Raw genomic sequence first — 19,556 nt, forward strand, 5'->3', positions numbered from 1 at the left:
TATGTTGATGAATCTTTGAGTATTGTCCCGATTATGTCTCCTTAGGTAATGAAGAACTCATTAGCATGAGGTTCAAGTCAGTTCTTCCATCTCTGTTCCCCAAGTACTTTATAGATGGGCCCGGAGTAAAAGGCGTGAAAGGATGCTCGAAATGCATATAGGATGGCCAAGTTTCAAGCTCATCTAACCCCTCTGATTAGGTACATGACCATACATAGTGTGAAAAGGCTGTTGTGCTTCTCGAAGTTTACTTTTCTGAGAGCTTTCTTAAAAAGGTAATTTACGGAGCGCCGGGGTGGCTCAGTTGGTTAAGTGCCTGGCTTCGGCTCAGGTCATGATCTCACAGTTCGTGGGTTCAGGCCCCGCGCCAGGCTCTGTGCTGACAGCTAGCTCAGAGCCTGGAGCCTGCTTCGGATTCTGTATCTCCCTCTCTCTCGGACCCTCCCCTGCTCGCGTTCTCTCCGTCTCTCAAAAATAAATAAAAAACATAAAAGAATATTAAAAATGTAATTTGGGAGAAGGAATGGGGGAGCAGTCTCCATGATCAATTCTTAGCGCTTCATATTCAACTGCAAATACCATTTCTCCAGTCCCTGGGGAAAAGCCTCAAAGCCTCAAAGTTGTTAAATTGGAAGCAGCAGGGTGAGGGCACACACATGCACATACAGGGAGAGATAAACCTGTTTGCTTTCTGAAACAATAAGTAGTAAAACAGGTTGCTTAGGCTAAAGTCCCTTGAACTAGGTAATTGATTTTAAATACATCTGCCTATAATAATACCTTATATTTACATAGTCCTTTGAAAACTTCAAAGCATTTTTACATTTATTATTTCATTTGAACTTCACAACAGCCCTGTGAAGTAGGTATAGCAGATATAATCCGCCACCACCACCACCTAAAAGATGGGCTAGATTGAGGCATAAGCATGTCAAGAAGCTTCTTTGAGGTCACATAACCAGTTGGTGTCACAACTAGAACTGGAGCACTGGACTTTTGAAACTTAAGCCTGTGTTTTCTTGGAAGAAAGTGTCTTGGCTACTGCTCCATTTACCCAGAGTTCATGTGGAGATTTGCAGCTACAATTTAATTGGAGAATACAAATCAGGCATGCCTAAAGAGCTCTACAGAAAGGAGATTGTTTCTCTTAGATCATGACCGTGTTAGAAAAGTGAGGTAGAGAATAGAGTCAGTTGTTTCAGACAATGCAAATGACAAACAAACAAAAACACTTTGTAATCAGTTTCTGGATTTTTGGGGGGCTATTCAGTCATTAATTCGTGTATTCATTTTTTAAAGTATCTATTAAGTGCCGTTATATGAGAGACTGTACTCAGCACTTTGGGGTTGATACAAAGAAATGTATTTAATTGGGGGGGTAAATTATGCAGATAATTGTCATTTTATTCATTGTCTATTACCACCTGGTTGATGAAATGAAATGCTTCCCTTGCAGAAGAGCAAGATAAACCCAAACAGATGAAGAAATTGGGTAACTAATTTTCTTCAATTCTCTCCCTGTTGGAAGCATTCTTTTTTTAAATCAAGGTGATAAATTGTCCTGCCAGACAAACACAACACCAAGTTTGCTATGTCATCTAATATAACACAGACTTGAACTATAATGACCCCTTGAAACTAGGGAGAGTGAGCTTAGGTTAGTACCATGTTCTTCACCAGGAACACCAGATCAGGATTTAAGGGAAAATGTTAGTAGTATCTAGCACAAAAAGTGACTTCCAAAAACTATCTCTGAAGCCCAGAATTAAGTCTACAATACTCTCCCCTGCATGGCTCCTAAACAAACTTTTCCTCCTGGTAGACATGCTTAAGGATGTAGGCAAAAGGGAACAGAGACACAGTGGGCACAAGGAAACAACCAACAGAATTGAAGACCCTGGCATTTGAGCAGAAGATAAGCTCAAGTTTGCTAATGTGTGTTGTTTCCTTGGCAGTCACTTATTTATTTATTTATTTATTTATTTATTTATTTATTTATTTAGTGTTTATTTTTGAGAGAGAGAGAGAGACAGAATGAGAGCAGGGGAGTGGCAGAAAGAGACAAATCCCAAAAAGGCTCCAGGTTCTGAGCTGTCAGCACAGAGCCTAATGTGGGGCTTGAATTCACGAGCCCTGAGATCATGACCTGAGCCAAAGTCGGAGGCCCAACTGCCTAAATGATGAGGCCACGCAGTCACTCCAGAAGTCACGTTTTTAAAAAAGCATTTCCCTGGACAAATTTCTTCATTTTCTAGTGTAAATCCAAAGGCAAACTTTGTGCTAATATTTATACATATTGTAAGTACTTGTTTGATATTCCTTAGTTTATACTAAATGTACACAGTGTCACTGAGTCAAACTACTGATTTTTGTTGTGACAGGTCCTGCTCAGCCCCCCATGTGGGTATGTGAAAGTGTGTGCATGTTCATATGTGCTATTTATTTGCCTTGTGCATGTGTGAAGAGTGGAGACTTAGAGTAAATCCCAGCTCTGTCCCCATTTTGCTTCTCTGGGTTTCTATTTTTTCCATTTATACAATTACAGGATTGGAGTCTGCAAGCTCTAAATTCTTTTTCAACTCTACCATCCAATGATGCTCAGTTTTTAAATGTTTTCATTATTATTAAACAAACATTATGTACTCCACTCAATTAATATCATTAACAATACAGTAGGGTCCTGCTTCAGGAAAATTGGTCATAGTTAGATACAAAATTGTAAACCAGATAATTTTAGGTTTATTCATTTTACAATAATGATTATTAGATTTGCAAAATAATTCCCCAAATGGCAGTAAGTAACAAGCCCTGGTTATACATTTAAAATAAAGATTTATTTTTCATCCAAGTTTTCACAAAAGATAATTTAGAATGAGACATATTTGCATTAAATTAGCAAAAAAACATAAGCATATAAGTGTCATAAAACTATTGAATTTTGGAATGCTAAAGAAAATTTTTAATTCAACTTCCTCATTTTACAAAATAGGGAACTAAGGACAAAATAAGATTACTTATTAGCTCAAGATCACATATGCACTCTGAAAAGAAAATCAGTTGTGAAATATTTTCCATATTTTTCTCTATTCATCTTGTGAACCGTACCTCTACATTTACTTATGAAGAAACGAATCACAGCTGTTCCATGCTAAATCAAGGCATATTAATGATTGAATAAAATGTAAAGTTATAATGTAGACTGTCAAGTTCATTCTATTACGGGCACAGCATAAATAGTAGATTCATATGCGTTTAAAGTAAATTAATCTACCTATGAGTTTTTTAATTTTGCTGACTTTTGAATTGCCCCTGAAATAATGGTGCTCTATTATTGTCCAGAATTATTTTAGATATATTTTTCAGTTTTTCTATAAATAATACTGATTTTTATACCATGAATACACAGTGAAATCGGTCAATAATACGTTTTCTAATACCAACATTTACTGAAATTCCAGATATCCTTTAAGTGTTAGAAGGCTTGACTCCATTGCTTCCAGTCACATAAATGAGTTTTATTTTATTATTTATTTTATCCTTTTATTTGGTTATCATTTTAGTGCAACGATTGGACAATAAATATTAGCACAAAATACCAGTTTCCAGGCACACCACTTTATTTTTGCCAGGGACCCCGATGTTTGAAGTTAGTAGGGCTCTTTAAAGCTAATGTATGCTTCCAGCAATTCATTGATTCATACTAAACCAGTCCAGTTTTTAACCTTGACCTCCCACAGCTGTACTGCTCTACTCAGTCCCCAAAAGTCCCTGCTTCTGCTTCTTATGAAGCAGTAGTAGAGAGGAGAAACAAAACCCATTCCTTTAAGAAAGATTCCGCCTCCTCTTTTATAAGTAAACGCCTAATGGTAACTGGGGAGTCTCTACTAAGTCACACACTTTACTACTCAGCATTGGGAGAAGCTGCTGCCGCCGCTGCCGCCGCTGCCGCCGCTGCCGCCGCCGCCGGTCTGTGGCTGCAGTGGGTTTCTGTGCAGCACTGCAGAATCCACACCTACACAACAGAAGACACACACGTCTACTACCCTGGACGCAAGAAAGCCTTGCATCTTCAGCGGGTGAGCCGATCTTTTATCCATTTTGCCCAGAAACTGTGGGAAAGGGAATGATCCTGGAAAAGATCGCTCATCAGACATGCTTGAAATGGATTATGTTAATTTGTCTTCGGGGCGGGGGGGGGGGGGGTGGTGTCTAGATTTGTGACTGGCAAATGCTCTATATAGTGGAGACTATTGTCTGATAAGTGCTCTTAACATACTTTTTTTATTTTTTGCTATTATTAAAAGGCTTCCTTGATGCAGGCAAAAGCTTTTCATTTTTCTGCTTTATAAATGCGAGAAAACATCCAGCCACTCCCAACATCTCTCTCAAATACTGCAGATATTTTTAAATGCCAAATAAAATGACAGGCTGGGCGATTTCTAAATATTATCTCCCAAAGCCAGGAAGCCTTCCCCATGATCCTTTAGGGGTATTTAAAAATCATAAGGCATGGTTAGATTTTGAGCAGATGGGAGATGGTGGTAGACTGAAATTTCTATAGCCTTAGTCCAGTGGAGAGAGAAAATGAGGATAAATGAATCACAGTTTGTGCCAACACAAAATTCATTTTCCACACTTCATATGTGGGAAGAGGAAACTACGTTTTAATTAGCACATTTTTAGGGAAGAGGGAGGGGATGAAGATGAGGGGGATGGCATGAAGTATTTGAGGGGGAAGCGAAGAGTCTGCAGAGGAGGAAGGAAATGAAGTGGACTGTCGCCAGAGCCTTGGAAACCAAGGGAGATAAGGGTGGGAATGAAGTTTGTTCTGCTTGGTAGGGTGGGGTTGACTCAAGGGACCATGAATAACCAGAATGGCGCTTGGAGGGGTGTGCTTGTGAGTGGATTCCAGCCCATGGAGGAGGACACGTGTGCGGGAGGGATGTGCAAGTCGTAGGTGGCAGAGAAAGATATGCATTACTGGGAGGTCTGTTTCGAGAATGGGTTAGGGTGAGAAACATGTTTGGGCGACGCGGGTGGGGGGGCTCAGTGTCACCTGTGGATGGATCCACATCCCTGCTATTGCATGTTGCAAAAGTTTACCCAGCCTCGAATTCATTTTCAAGGCTGGCGCTGCCTCCCTCGACTTTTTCCCCCCATGAAGTCAGCTCTCATACGGTCACAAGGCCAGGGGCCAGAGTAGGGGTGAAGACCCTCTACGGGTCCTAGTGGAGTAGGATTGAGAGCCCCTACCCTGGCCCTCTGTGGACGTGAGTAGTGGGGGGGAGGAAGAGCCCAATAGGCAAATACGCCGAGAAGAAAATCTAGGCCCCTCCTTATGGGGGGCGTGCGGAGGTCGAACCGCAGTAGTGGCCTCCCACTCAACACCCAGCAGCCAGAGTAGGCGGCAGAGGTTGACTAAAAGCGGAGGTTTCAGTCTCGGGACGGGGAGAGCTCGCTCAGGTTAGGGCAGGCAACATTTCCGAGGTGTCCCTCCTCCTTATACTCTGGTTTCCGAATCGGGGTCGTTTCCCCCTCCGACCCTCAGGGGACGCCACGGATCGGAACTGCATAGCCGGAGGAGGACGTTGAAGAGGTGCCAAGCAGTCGCCCAGCACCAGGCCCTCCGAGAGGCCCGGCCGGCGGGTAGGTCCTGGCGGCCGCGACCGCACAGATGTGGGGCTAGAAGAAGGAGCGGGGGCCGCAGAGGGTGGAGCCAAGGCTCACGAGGGGCCGCAGGGGCCGCGAGGGGCAGGGCCTTAAGGAGGCGGGGCCCAGAACACCCTGTGATTCTGAGGGGCGGGGCCAGGAGGCTCGGGGGCCCAAGGGGCGGGACCAGGGGCGTTCGGGGGCTGCGAGGGCGGGCCTTTAGCGGGCGGAGCCAGGGCGCTTGGGGGCCTAAGGGCGGGGCCTAGGGGGCGTGGCCAGAGGACGTACCGGGGGCGCTGGGCCAGTCCCGCCAGAGCGCCAGCAGCCCGCCGGTAACGGTCGCCTGGGCGAGGGGCGGGAGGGGAAGTAAGAGGGGTTAAGTTATTTTTTTAAAAACTGAGCGAGAGCTAAAAGGCATCGCAACCCAGGTGTCGCCGCTTCCTGCTACAGAGGGCTCGGCGCCCTGGTCCCTCCCTCCTCACGCCCCCTCCCCTTCTGCCCCCGCTCGGAGCCTTGAGGCGCTTAAGAGGCGGCGGCGGCGGCGGATCGAGCGGCCGCTGCAGTCCCCGCGGCTGCGGAGAAGGAGAAAGAAGCACAAAGCCCGCTGCGCGTAGCGAGCTGCGAGGTAATTCGGCGGGGAGAGAAGGAGTCGTCGCTGTGCCCCTCCTCCCGGCGGGGACGGAGGGCGCCCGCGCGGGCTGGGCTGCGGGACCCTTCCAGGGGGTCTCGGGGGCGGGAGCGCCGCGGGTTGCGAGGCCGAAGGAACTTACTATTGGATGTTCCTGCGGCCTCAGGTGAACCTCTCTCTGTCCCCACCCGGGGGCCGGAATGGGATCCTTGAGCTGGTGCGAGGGGAGTGGACCTGCGGGGGAGGGCCTCGGGGCGCCTCGGGGTGGGCCAGATTCTTGGGCGCCCTCTGGTTTCCCTGGAGAGGGTGAGGAGTTCTGAAAATCGTGAGCTAGTTGAAGCGTAGTGATCTGGGGACCTTAAGCCCTGAAGGTGCGCTCTGGGAGGGTGGGGTGTTGCTGCACTTGGAAAAGGTGGAGGGAGGTAAGGGAAGGAGTGTTGGTTTTGTCTTCCTCATTTAAAAAACTTGTTACAAGTTGAAAGTATTCAACTACCTTTCGCCTGTGACCCGCACGTCCCCAGCCTCCCGGCGCGCACACACAACCCTGCAAACGCTTACACGTTAGGTTGTGCTTCCTGCCTGGGGTGACAAGCAGAGTTGGAAGCGGGTCCACTTTGCTGGTGTTTGGGGACACGTCCAGCCTCTTTGGAGTAACTTCTAGCTGAGGCAAGACCACAGAGACAGGTAGAATAAACTAGGCCTCCATTAAATTGGCAAGAATGGCCTCAGGTGAACTTTTTTTTTGTTGCAGAGATTTAATTGCAAGTAGTTGCCCGCTTAAAATGGGAGCGTAGTAAAACCACTCATTTCTTTGGCACATGTGCTGTTGCAATTGACCAATATGGTGGTAAGGAGAAAAATGGAATTTCACTCCACCAGGACGTTTTGAATTGGGATTATATGCAAGTTTGGTGAACGAGTTGATGAGACTCTGGGTTTGGAACCAGGTACATAAACGTGTGTCCATGTTTATGTTAAATTATACAACATTTTAGATTTAGCAGTATGAAGTGGTGCTTTTCTTGGAATCAGGTGCCTCTGCATCGTGCCTGGTGTATCCTAATTTGGACTTCAGAAGACTTCTAAAGAGGGTGTTAGTAAAGAGAATAAGATAAGAGTGCTCTGTAATCTGTCGTTAAAATAAGACGTTTGACTATTAAAATTTTGTGTAATTAAGGTATGGTCCCAACACATTTAGAGGGGTAAGTTACTTTGGGACATGTGTAAAGTTTTTTGTCTCTAAATCCTGAGTGCATTGTAACTGCCTTCTAACTCCTTTTCCTTTGCTTAAATTGAGATTAATTTTGCAGAGGGAGGGCCAGAAAAAAATGGCCACTACATTTAAGCTTCATCTTTTCAAAGAGTTCAGTCTTTTTTTTTTTTTCTTTTTTAGTGTGTATTTATTTTTGAGAGAACTTGAGAGAGAAACAGAGTGTGAACAGGGGAGGGGCAGAGAGAGAGGAAGACACAAAATCTGAAGCAAGCTCCAGGCTCAGAGCTGTCAGCACAGAGCCTGACCTGGTGCTGGAACTCACGAACCGTGAGATCATCACCTGAGCCAAAGTCCGATGCTTAACCAGCTGAGCCACCCAGGTGCCCCTGAAGAGTTCCCTCTTAAAATTGACCTCAAGTACTGGCATGTTGGTAATAGTTTTTAAAGAAAAAGTGGTGTATCACGTTTGAATGTTAAATGTAATTTTAAAAATATTTATTTTTGAAGCGTTTAAAAAATGTTTATTTTTGGGAGTGAGAGTGTGAGCGGTAGAGGGGGCAGAGAGAGAGAGAGGGAGACCACAGAATCCAAAGCAGGCTCCAGGCTCTGAGCTGTCAGCACAGAGTGCGACGTGGGGCTTGAACCACAAACAGGGAAATCATGATCTGAGCTAAAGTCAGACATTTAAACAACTGAGCCACCCAGGCGTCCCATAATGTGTGTTTATTTTTGAGAGAGATAGAGCACAAGAAGGAGAGGGCAGAGAGAGAGAGAGAGAGAGAGAGAGAGAGAGAGAGAGGGAGACAAAGGACCAGAAGTACGCTCCGTGCTAACAGCAGAGAGCTTGATGAGGGGCCCAACCCACAAACTGGGATTCCAACCCCAGCTGAATTCAGATGCTTAACCTACTGAGCTACTCAGGCACTCTCAATGTTAAAGGTTATTTAAGAGTTCTTGAGATCATTGGTTATGGGGCACTCAATATGTTATAGCTTTTTAGATGTATGATAACAGGAAATGTATGTTGGTAAACATGACATGACAGATACCTGGGAAATACTTATTTTCATGCTAGAAGGATTGTATTTTCAAAAGAGGTTTTACATTCTAAAAGTGAGAAAATTATATTGTAACTTTGCTATTTCTGGCCCCTTTTTTCAATAATCTTATACTGGGAAGAATGTGAGCTCCACTCAGTGATGTGTAAAGTGTGGATTTGGTGTTTTATAAAACCAGAGTGTCTTTTGAGGCTAAGAGGACATAGCCTCAGCATCAGCTCCTACACACAATCCTAAAATTTAAACTCAAGGTGAGGCCCAACTTGTGCGGTTGTGAGGTTTCTTAAAGTAGGTGTATCATGTCTGTTTTTGTTATGCCTGAGCCTGTATAGGTTGCTAGCTGTTTAATCTGTTCTGTTGCAAAGCAGGTGGTTAGCAGTACTGGGCAGCACTTAGGCAGGTCATCAGGGTGTAAGAAGCATTTGTATTGAGGGAAGAATTCCTATAAAAAGCACAGAAACCCATCTGTGAACAAATTCAGTTTGTAGAGTGTTAGGGAATGATAATATCAGAACCTTAACCGAGTTGTATGTTATGTAAAGTGTTTAGAATATAGTCTGGTACTCAGTGCTTTGTTTATTATCATTAATATATAAAATGACTCTCTCCAGGTGGTCATCTTACACTACCTAGCAAGCAAAGACTCAGCAAATATTTGTAACTATTATTTATTTCATCTGCCTCTGCACCAGTTTTATATGTTTCAGTTTACTTATTCCTCATGACAATCCAGTGACTAAAGAGACAGAGTTTAAGTATTTTGCCCAAGGAGTATAGTTACTAGGTGCTACAGCCTGGTGCTGGACCCACTCTAGAGTGAGCCCTGCCATTATACTTGGGGTAGTAGTTACAAATCGTTGAAGGGTCTTCACGGGTTCGCGGTGTTCCCAAGACTCCAGCTGTGCCCGTGTCTTGTTTAGCCACAACTTGCTGTATTAATAACCACCAGCAGGTTTTCAAATATGAGGATTGGTGTGATTAATATGCATTAAGTAGAATCACCTTTTGACTTTGGAAGAGGATTCTCTTGATGCATACAATGTATGTTTAGTTAGGATGCTAGGATTTGGGCTAGAGTATGCTATCTTTCTAATTACTAAAGATATTAGAGTGTGTGTCTCTGTCTCTCTCTCTCTCTCTCTCTCTCTCTCTCTCTCTCTCTCTCTTTTTTTTTTTTTTTTTTTTAAAGCTTACTAGGTGTTGTTGGGCTCCACCAGGCCCTACAGGCACTAGTTCCCCTTGGAGAGATTCTCGTTCCGTGCTAAATCAGTAGGCCTGATCTTCTGATTATCAACAACATATCAACCTAAGATGGATTTTAACTTAAATTTGTTCTAAATATCACCTGAGTTGCCTTCTAAAATTAGCCGTAAGATATAACTTACGGTTTATACTTTGTCACATTCGCTCAAACAGTGGTGTGTTGCTGGTTCACCAGTGTAGTTGATAGGTCAGGCAAATAAACTGTAACCTAAATTAGGAGCTGTTTTAAGTACTGTTTAGAAGTATTAGCGTAGGGGAGCCTGCGTGGCTGTCCGTTGATATCAGGGTCGTGAGTTCAAGTTCCATATTGGGCTCTATGCTGGGCTTAGCACCTACTTAATGAAAAAAAAATTACTGTAGAGGACAGAATTTGTCCTTTTTTTGATAGTTTAGTGAAATATGATGTTAGGAAAAAATGTTTTAAAGCAAGCATATGTTGAATTAAGCAAGCTCAAGCTATATTGAAGATACAGGTTACTGTTTCTCGTCTAAATAAGCACTGAATTTTTTGGCTAGAATTAATATTCACGGTTGTTTCCAAATCCTTTGGAAATACCAAATATGTAGAGTTAGAATAGAAGAAAATCTTAAATGTCTAATCAGAGCCCTATTCTTTCTTTTAAATAGACACCTTATTTAAAATTGACTAGTCATAAACTGTGTTATGTCGAGGTTGAAAATGAGTGCCCTAATCCTTTCTCATGTCTTCTGTGTTAATGTTTTACCATTTGATCTTGGGGTCTATTCCAGTATATTTTTTAAGTGTGTTTAGAGAGAACAGTGAGTGAGCGCCTTGGTGCACGGGGGAGGGGCAGAGAGAGAGCTCCGAGCCCCCAACTGTGAGATCATGACCTCAGCTGAAATGAGCCACCCAGGTGCCCCTCCACCATATTTACAGATGAAATTATTATGAGGTCTTTCGGGTTCTGCAGGTGACCAAAGCTCTCTTGGCCGAAAGCCAAGACAATCTTAAATTTTTATTGTAATGGGTTGTATGTACTCAGAATCCTCTATATCACACAGGTTACAAGTCTTTCCTTGATTATGGATTGAAAGAAAACATGTTGGTTATCTCTTATGTATCCTTTACATATAATAACTACATGAGTTTAATTATTTTTTTTCTTCTGGCATTTGCTGGCTGTGGACACACATGTGTGTAACCATCCTAGTTAGGGAGTACGCCTCCTTTCATGTAAAGTTAAAAATTATTCACCTGGCATTCATGCAATACGTAATTTGAGTGTCAACAGTATGCATTGGACAATTTTAACTGAAAATTAACTGTTAATTAAAATTAACAATAAAATATTAAAAAAATAAATAAATAAAAAAAGTAAAATTAAGGGTTGGAGGAAAAGGGTTTGTGGGCTCTTTATGTCATGTATATTTTAATATTGATCTTTTATATCTGGACAAGTTTCAAAATGCAGTTCAAAATTAACTGCACTGTTGAAAACATACTTGAATATTAAGATGGTACCATTTAACTCTGAAGCCTTAGATGATAGTATAGATCATGAGAATCAGAGTCTCTTGCTTCCTTACACCAATTTTTGTCGGATATCTTTCAAAAGCTGCATTAATAATCTCAGGTTTCTAGGACATTATGTACTACACTGAAGGAGCAATTTAACCAGGAGTATCCTAGAAACCTTAAAGAATGATTGTGGCTTTCAGTGTTATCTAGCATAACCGAAAAAGTGGTACCATTATCACCATTTTCTAAAATGAATGAAACCCATCTCTGATATTAAAAAGCTTACTGTAGATTTCCCTCTTAGGAAGATAGTATAGACTGGTTTCTAACTATGCCAAAGCTGGACTGTTGTAAAAGATGTCTAGGCTTCAACATGTAGTTACATCTGCTAATGAGTTTAGATGTATTGAGCTTTTATCTGATGTAAAACCGGTCCGCATTGCCACCATATACTTTACACTTGTTTTTAAAAGATGGCGTTAGTTAAAGCTTAATTGGAACTCCCTGATATAAGATGAACTTTGGAACTCTTTGTTTCCAATTGTCTGAAACTGGGCCTGAGGACACTGGTGTATAGGCAGTACATTAACTAGCATTTAACATTGCTCCCTCCTCATACAAGGCTACATTTTGAAGCTGGGGTGATGAAAGTCACTTTTCTGCAGTAGGCATACATGGTTTCCATAGGATAAAAATTTTTGCAACTAGCCAGCCAAGGGAAAAACACTTTTTGGAAGCTTAAGGGCAAATGACATAATGTTCTTAAAACCAGTGCCTCAAAATAATAAAACTTTCAGTGTTCACAAGGTGCATTAAGGCAGTAGACTTTAAGGCAAGCAATTCATTAAACAAGATGGAAATCTAATTCCAAGTAACATACATGAAATTGTTACTTTGTTCTTTTTGCTACTTTTCATACTTTAAATTTATTCTAATAATTTTTTTTTTTTTACGCCCCTATCCCCTTACCTCTTTGGAAGAGGAAAGGACTGTGCAGGTATGAGTTCAGGAGTCTGTTTAATTCAGCTCCCAGGCTGTTGGTTGCCTCCTAGGGGAGCTGGAATTCGAACAATGTGAAAGCAATCAGGTTGGAGAAGTGCTGAGTTTTTCAGTATCTTGGGAGTTGGTGTGTGCCTTTAATTTGTCGCCATCAGCAGTGTTTCTGTGACGTTCTTCCACAATGGCTCAGCTATCCTGTACAAGGACAGCATTTCCTTTTTCCATACAATATTCTCATCCTGTCATCTCCAGGTCTGCTGGAATGACTAAATGCCATAAGCCAAAAAAAAAAAAAGGGGGGGGGAGGCTTACTCCCTATCCTCATGGAGAAGATAATTAGGCTTACTTGGAATGTCTGAAGAAATGTATTTTGGGATCAGGTCCTTCCTGGGGACTCTTTAAGAACACTTTATTTTTAATCCTTCAGAAAGTAGAGCCAGGAATTGTTAGCTGCCTTGTCACTTCTAATCTCATTGTCTTATTAGTACGTGAAAAGATTCTATAAGGGCAGCCTTTTTTAGTGTCTAAGGAAGTGGTTGGGGAAGGGTGACGGTCACAACTCAGGTGGAGTTGTGAATGGGCTTAGTGCATAGGATGAGCGGCACAGATAAGACTAGAAAGGGGAAAGAGATTGGCAGTGGAGTTGATAGAATGGTCTTGTTCTTTGTCCCACTCCCAACTGTTTTTTCTTTTTTCAACTTTAAATCTTTTTGTTGTTGTTGTTGTTGTTGTTGTTGTTGTTGTTGTTTTACCTGGCCTTCCTCCTGTGACTTTTATTGCCAGGACTGAGTTTTGTCTCTCATAGAGAAAGGTAGAATTTTCAAGGTGATTCCTATCTGCTGAAAAGTTTGGCGTTCAGCAGGAGTGCACTAAAGGGAATTTCCTCCCATCACTTTCCCCAACTGTCAGTTTTTTACGTTTCAAAAAAAAGATCTCTAAATCAGAAGTGTGAGAGACCTTATCATGGAATAGTTGAAAGTCATTATGTATTAAAGTAAGATACATATTATTAATGAATCAGAAATCCATACTGTTTAAGCACTTTTTTGCAAAACTAAATCTACAGTAATTTTGTATTAAGATATTTCTTTTTTTTATTAGTTTTTTTAATGTTTATTTTGAGAGGGGGGGAGGGAATGGGGGAGGGGCAGAGAGAGGAGACATAGAATCCAAAGCAGGCTCCAGGCTCTGAGCTGTCAGTACAGAGCCCAACGTGGGGCTCGAACTCATGAACTGTGAGATCATGACCTGAGCCGAAGTCTGATGTTTAACCAACTGAGCCACCCAGGTGCCCCTTAAGAACTTCTTTTTAAGTGGGTATCAAAAATTATTTTTAACCAAAACATGTTGAGAGTAATATGAAAGAAAACATCTTTTATTGGTCTTAGTGCATGTTGATAATGATAAAAAAATCATAGTTTTCTAAAGTATTATTAAATACTCTAATAAAATACTAGAGAAACAAAAATTTGGTCACTAGCCACTGAAAGACAATCACCTCTAGAGCAGAAAGTAATAGGGAAGGAACATTTTATACCTGAATAAAAACAGTTTATCTGCTTGACATGGTGAAGGCTCTGCAAGGCTGATTACTTGGTAATCCCTTGAGTTAGTTGATTTTATATTGTGTTTGATGTTATATAATCTGGATTTCCGTGGGCTCTTTAAAAGTGTCTAGTTGGACCATCAGCTTTTGATGAATGCATTTCTGGATGGATTGTGACTATGGTTAAGTGCTTTGAAGAGAGAAACCCTGTTTTGTGTCACACCTGACTGTCACAAAACCTGCTTCTTGGAGATTGTTTAATTTGGGCTCAAAGGGAAGAGTGCCATCTACTGAATGGCCAGCATCACATTGAACAGGCCCCAGGTTTTTCTTACAGAACTCTCCAGGCTACTGGAGAAACCAGACTGAGCTTCACTGAAGACTCGACAGGATCTTCGTACTAAGCAGAATTGTTGCTTGCCTAATTTTAATTATACTTTCCAGCAGGAGGCCTAAACCCATGATGAAGAACTAATTCACCATTTGTTGGATTGCATGGGAACGGAGAAACTTCAAAAAGTTGTTGACACTTTATATTAAAAAAATAGTCTGGCAATGATGAAATCATTATCAAAAGTGGTAAAGAAAATTATTTTAATGAGGCATTTTTCTGCTTAATCATAGCTTCTGCAGGCAACAATGATATTTTTTAAAATTTCGGCCTAAAATCAAACAATTCCATTTGTTTACCTGGAGGTAAGGGTATTTGAAGACTTTGATTATTTTTTTCTTTTGCCCTTTTGTCTTTGTGTCTTTTTACTTTGTCTCTGTTTCTAAGGCAGTGATTCCTGCTTTAATGATTTCACTGTTTCAAAGTGGGATTTTGTTGTTTTCTTTTACTCAAGTAGCCTTCTGGATTGTTCTGTCACATTTGTCCTAACTTCCAGAGACTGCCAGTGATCGTAGTCATGGGTAGAGCAAGAGGTCACAAAACCAGTAATAGGTCCGTGAAGGATTATGATCCCTGAAATCGGCCTATCAAAGCCAGATAAGAAGAAACTTTGACAAAATGAAGTGAAAGGAAGCTTTGAAATTATGATATCTTTGCTGTTGTATATCATATATAATTAATCAGTAGCCATTTTTCTCAGCCCTTAAAACCTGCCAACAATCATATTAAGCAACTTATATAAATTATGTGGAATTTAGTTAAGTAATTTGCTCAGGATCATACAGCTGATCAGTGGCAGAGCCCAGGGCTACCTGTTTTAAACGGGATGCTTTAATGTTCGTTTATTTAGATTTGTTCTTGTTGGTGACTGCACAAAAGACTTGAACCAAGATTAGATTCGTATTTATGCCTCTGCTGGAAAATATTGGTAGTTTTGTTTGTTTGTTTTTTTAAAAGGGTGATGAAATGGGTAAATAGGATTGAAATTTCAGGAGGATCAGGAAGTATATATGAGATAGACCTTCAAATATTTGCTATTTGGTTTTTATCTAAAATAGTCATTTCTTTATTCCTTTCTCTATATTATTAATTTAAAACCACAAGAAAAATTATAATTGAAACAGTGAAACTGTTTCATGTGCTTAAAATATGCTACTTCATGGGAGGAGGGCTTGGGGTACAGCAGGGTTTTATGCTGAGGTTTTGGCGGGGGAGGGGGTTGCTGTCGGGGAGGGGAGGGATGTGTTAGTTGTCTTTATATATTTTTCTTGCTCCTGAGTATTTTTAGGTAGTATTATTTCTTAAAATGGCAATAATATCCATGTCCACAGCACAATAAAATTCAACCACGTGCCGGTGTGAGATCTTGAGGGAACTTCAGTTTGCTGTGCCTACCGAGTGCGCCCTGGAGACCAGTACCTCTCGTGTACGTACTGATAGTTTTGACTGCGTATATCTTCTCAATTAAGAGATAATTAATACCTACTATTTGAATGTGGTGTTGGCTTTTAAAGTCTATTTTGACCTTAAAAGGTTTCTTGGTTACTTAACAGGTTGGGAATCATTGTTTTGGGTAACTGAAAGCTTCTAAACTTGCATTTCAGTGATGGTTGTGCTGTGTATTCTAAACTCAGTCACTCCTTAAAGACCTCGGACTCTTCCCTTTCATATGTCAGAGAATTATGCTTTGCCTCTCAGAAAAGTCCCATGGGAAAATCAATTCCATAACTCCTTGGATTCTGACTCTACATTTCAGTCAGATGTAGGAAAGGTCATCCACAACTAAGATGACAACACAAAAGATGTTACTTGCCCATGTGTGACAAATGCATGGCAGGTACAGATAACAAAGGCTGTAGGTCATCTGGTCAAGAAAGGAGCCCCATCAATGAAGTGGCCAGAAAAAGTCTCCAGCAAAGAGGACAAGGGTAGGCCTTGGAAGGCAGGATAGGATTTCATTAGATACAGGTTATGGAAAGAGCTTTTGGCAAAAAATTATTGTCCATGAAAATATTTTTTTTCTGTAGCATGATGGGAGATAGTTTATAATAGTGGTTCACAGTCTCTTCCCACCGTAAGGCATGTGAAGGCTACAATATACTCTTGTCAGTAATAGGGCCAAGGACACACCTCCCTGGGAGGTATATTAGAATATTACAGGGGTGAGAGGGGGAGAGTGGTGGTGAAAATCACATAGATTTTATGTTATAGTAACACTCCTTGTGAACCTGATGTGAAAATGACTGGTTCGTAGAAACCTCTAACACTGCTATTTTGAAGTAATGCTTAGGGAAGTTGATACTTGGAAGAAGACTCCTCATTTCAGGGCACTTGGGTGGCTCAGTCCAGTAAGTGTCTCACTTTGGCTCGGGTGATGATCTCATGGGTTGTGAGTCTGAGCACATCACAGGCTCCTAGGCTGTCAGCAATGAGAAGGGGCACAGAGCCCACTTCAGATCCTCTGTCCCCCTCTCTCTGCCTTTCCCCGAACACACATGCACTCTTCCTCTCTCAAAAATAAATATTAAAAAAATTTTAGTTGTCATTATTTAAATTTTTTTTTCTTTTTTAATTTTATTTTCGAGAGAGAGCAAGACAGAGAGCAAGCAGGGGAGGGGCAGAGAGAGGGAGACACAGAATCTGAAGCAGGCTTCAGGCTCTGAGCTGTCAGCACAGAGCCCAAAGCGGGGCCTGAACCCGTGAACTGCGAGATCATGACCTGAGCTGAAAGCAGATGCTTAATCAGCTGAGCCACCCAGGTGCCCCAGATTCTCATCATTTCTAACACTGAATAAGAAAAGCCTCTTGGGGGGAAGAGATGTGCCTTTAAAAAAAAAATCCCAATTTGTCCATTATGTATTTTGCCAAATACTAGAGTGTAATTCTTTTGGTTGCACTGTTGTATCTTTTAAATCTAATCTATGGATAGGGTTGTTATTATGAAATATAATCATTTCTACTTAGTCTTTGTTAATAATGTCTGGTTTTGGATTTTAGAGGATTTCCAAGTGTTCCAAGTATTTGAAATCTCATATAATGCTTGTCACTGTTCTTTGAAAAATACTTAGTGTAACTATTCAGGATATTTTGAGCAAGTCGCTTTATTTCTTTTTCATTTTAGTTTTCTTAATTATAAAATATGTGAGGGGTTGAGATAGATCATCTTAAGATCCATTCCAGTTTGAAGATTCTGTGATTTTATTTCCAAGGAAGGTAAGTTCATCAATTAGTGGTTTCACTTGGAAGGTGGCCAAGAAACCTGTGATTGAACTCTGTGAAAGTCCTGGGCGTGGGTCTCATGGAAAGCCAAAGCCATGAAAGTCCTTGGCTCTGTGTATATGTGGCAGTTGAGAAAAGGTCCCCCAGAGTTTTAGTTCTACAGAAACTAAAGGCCTTTGGCAATGGACAATGGATAGAGCCTTGTCAAAAACAATGAAATGATCAAGGATAGCAATTTTTCCTAAAGCAAACTGTAGAAACATAAAGGCATAGTTTCCCCATTTCCCCATTTCCCATTCCATCTTTAAGATATTTAGTGTATTGGTTCCTTATAAATATTTCTGAATTCTGCTTAGTTCTTAGCAGCTTTGTTTCCTTTTATTCATTTATTCATCTCGCAAATATTTATTGAGCACTTAATACATGGCAGGCCATGTTCTAAGTTCTGGGAATTCTGTAAACAGAGCAGAAGAACTCTCTTGTCCTAATGGGGCTTATATTCTTGAAGGTAAATAGAAACAAACAAGGAAAATGTGTGCTGTATTGGTTTAAATGTTGTGGAGAGATACAGAGCCGGGAATGAGAATAAGGGAGTGTTCAAGTGTATGGCAGATTTACATAGTGGCTTGGTGAAGCCCTCATCGAGAAGGTGACATGTGAGCAAAGACTTGAAAAAGGTGAGGAGCATGTATGTGATATAAAGGAGAAGATTGTGGCAGACAAAGGGAAAAAGCCCTGAGGCCTAAGAGTATCTCTCATGGATGAAACAGTCACTGGATGACCTCAAAGAGGTGGGACATGATCTGACATAGATTTTCCAAGGATGATTTTGGCTGTGTTTTAATGCTAGACCATAGTGGTGCGATAATCTTGGTGAGAAATGATGTATCTGGTAGAGGCGGCGAGGATGTGATTGGACTCTGGATATTTTTGGATGATATAGCCAACAGGATTTGCCCACTGGGATGTGTGGTATATGTGAGTCAAACTTGAGACCAAGGTTTGGGGCTTAGGCAAAAGTTTGCAAGGGGAACAAGTTTGGGGGGCAAAGGGAATAGGAGTTCAGTGTGAGACATAATGAAATTCGAAATGTCTGTTCAATATCCACTTGGAGATACGGAGTAGGAAGTTTCAGTGAGTGAAAATAGAGTTATCGGCTTGTTATATCGACTTGATAGTTGTCATTATTTTCCTCTTTCACTTTTTCAAATTTTTTAAATTTTTTAAAATTTTCTTTTAATGTTTTTTATTTATTTTTGAGAGAGAGAGAGAGAATCTGAGAATCTGAAGTAAGCTCCAGGCTTACAGTGCAGAGCCTGACGTGGCACTCTAAGAAACTGTGGGATCATAAACTGAGCTGAAGTCAGGTGCCCTGATGCTATTCACCTTCTTAAAAACATTATTACCATCAAAGAATTGCCTGCTAAAGAAGTATATGAAAGGATTATCTTTAACTGTCATATATCACTACCCTAATGTTATTTTTTTATAAAGATACAATTCACACACTATAAAATTGGCCCCCTGATTTTGTTATGAAAAATATATATATTCATGCATTCCTTTATTAGAATGAAGGCTTCTAGAGAACAGCGGTCCCTATTACTTGAATGGTTTGAAATGTTTTCAGCATTTTTTTAAATGTTTGTTTATTCTGAGAGAGAAAGAAACAGAGCACATAAGCAGGGGAGGGGCAGAGAGAGGGGGAGAGAGAAAACCCCAAGCAGGCTTCTCACTCTCAGGGCAGAGCCCGATGTGGGGCTTGAACTCAAACCGTGAGATCATGACCTGAGCTGAAGTCAAGAGCCAGATGCTTAACCAGTTGAGCCACCCAGGCGTGCCTGTTTTCAGCTTTTTAAGGGCAACATATGAATTGGACTAGAAGTGTGGTGGGGAAGATGGGCACTGATGTAGTGGACTCCAACACTAGCCCGAAAGCTGTGCTAAGGCAGCAATGTAAAGGAAGTCTGGGTGGGCAAAGGGAAGGAAAATGTTTATCCCACTGAGAGAAACAATTCATGAAGGAGGTTGACATTTGAGTTGAATTTTTCAGGCTCTCCCGAATGTTGGAGGTTGAATTACGAAGTCAGTAGAAGGGCATGTAGGTCTG

General features: G+C 41.3%; 1 protein-coding gene across 6 annotated transcripts in view; it reads left to right on the plus strand.

Annotated features, from left to right (window-relative positions):
- Positions 1–3,989: 3,989 nt before the first annotated feature.
- ADD3 (adducin 3) overlaps positions 3,990–19,556 on the plus strand; it is a 118,034-nt gene continuing 102,467 nt past the window's right edge. For 3 of the 6 annotated variants that reach the window (XM_029932556.1, XM_029932555.1, XM_029932561.1), the window contains exons 1-2: positions 5,995–6,274; positions 15,559–15,653. The gene's annotated coding sequence lies outside the window, so the exon portion shown is untranslated. Of the gene's footprint in view, positions 4,077–5,548; positions 5,647–5,994; positions 6,275–15,558; positions 15,654–19,556 lie in introns of those variants that run through there. The other 3 variants (XM_029932558.1, XM_029932559.1, XM_029932560.1) reach the window with 2 other exon arrangements.

The sequence above is a fragment of the Suricata suricatta genome, chromosome 2 (assembly GCF_006229205.1).
Source record: "Suricata suricatta isolate VVHF042 chromosome 2, meerkat_22Aug2017_6uvM2_HiC, whole genome shotgun sequence".
Taxonomy (NCBI): Eukaryota; Metazoa; Chordata; class Mammalia; order Carnivora; family Herpestidae; genus Suricata; species Suricata suricatta.